The sequence below is a fragment of the Colius striatus genome, chromosome 3 (genome assembly GCF_028858725.1).
Source record: "Colius striatus isolate bColStr4 chromosome 3, bColStr4.1.hap1, whole genome shotgun sequence".
Classification (NCBI taxonomy): domain Eukaryota; kingdom Metazoa; phylum Chordata; class Aves; order Coliiformes; family Coliidae; genus Colius; species Colius striatus.
The window spans coordinates 60,477,488-60,479,076 of NC_084761.1; positions in this window are offsets into that span (position 1 = coordinate 60,477,488).

The following is a 1,589-nucleotide window of genomic DNA, read 5'->3' on the forward strand; positions in this document are numbered from 1 at the left end:
TCTAAATAACAGTCAAGTAGAATCAGGTCTTGCTCTTTATTTGTGGTTTGAGAAGAAAACATTTGCCTGGTAAGACTAGCTGCAATTTCAACATTCACTGAATTCTTCATTTTAAGCATATAATTTCTGGTGTGTGTTTTCTAGAAAGCCATCTATGTGCAGTCTTTGTGTAAGGTCACTTTGAAGAGCACACAGACACTCATCCTTTATCTGACAGATTATATTAGAAGTTTTTCCAACCTTTCGGGGGGTTTTTTTTGTTTGTTTTGTTTTGTTTTGGTGTTTTTTTTCCCTTCCCTAGGACCGGATACCTGTGCCTTTAACAAAGATTCTTTATTTGTTTTTGAGAATAACTGACCTCTCTGGAATGCATCCTTGGGCTTTCTTGTGTAAAGTAACAGAAAAAAATGCAGTTTTTCTGGGTGCATTTTTGCATGTGGACCAGGGCTACAACAAAATGTAATAAACTTCAACAAAAATATAATAAATTTCAACAAAATGTTGAAATTGCAGCAGTACTCAATTTTTTTTTTACCCCCTGTCGTTCATGCAGCCCTTACATGTACCGTCATTGTCATCACTTTTCTCACATCCAAGACAAATGTAACTCACCTTAGGTGCCAAATGTAAAATATCAGTGCGGAGAAAGTGTGTTATTTATGAGGAGTGTGACTTGCACTCAATTTTTGGCTCTGCCATAGGCTTCCTACACAAAAAAATCCAATTAACTCTGTAAATCAGAACTAAGAATATCTTTCTACCTCACCTCATGGTGTAGCATGAAAAAAGGATAAACCTACTTGTTACCTTGATGAATACAGATGCTACCAATAGGTGAATAAAATGTAAACAAACCTAATCAGGAAAAGCTCTGATTTCAACTACATATTATATCAATTTAAGAAAAGCACTGCTCTATGAGATATCTGAACAAAATCTACACCAATCCTCTTTCAGCTCCTGCATATGCATGGCAGTTGCACTACCAATATTCTACACACTTAAAAACAGATTTTTAAGCCAGATTCAGATTTAGAAAGAGTATTTCAACATTGAGTCTGAAACAGCTCTCCAGTCCTGCACAATCACTGCTGTGCTCTTGCACAGTTTTTAAGTTTTAGCAATTTTCCTAGGCATTGCCATCATTGACACTTCTAGACTGAGGGAAGCAGCAGAAAGCAGCAACACGTTAGCTACCCCTACTGCTTTCCCTGTTGAGATTTTTTTTTCCTTTCTTACCATGCTGAATAGATGTTTTTATTTGTCCTATGTCCCAAATAATTAGTGTCTGCAGTACAGATTAGCTCTTTCTATGTAAACTGCATGATTTCCCTAGGCTATCCGTGCATGACATCAGCGTTCGGCTACAATAGAGGCTGTAATCTTTAAAACTCAGTGAACTGCAGATTGGAAATAGGCTAATTCGAGTTAGTCAATACAGTATTAAATATCAGCTTAGATACTTTACAAGTGTTCTGTTATTTCCTAGAACAAACTTTAGTGTGGTATTTCGACCAATGTTTCTTTAACTTATGTATCTGAGGTAGTGCACATTGTAATAAAATGCAAAAGAAAGAAGTACAAGACTA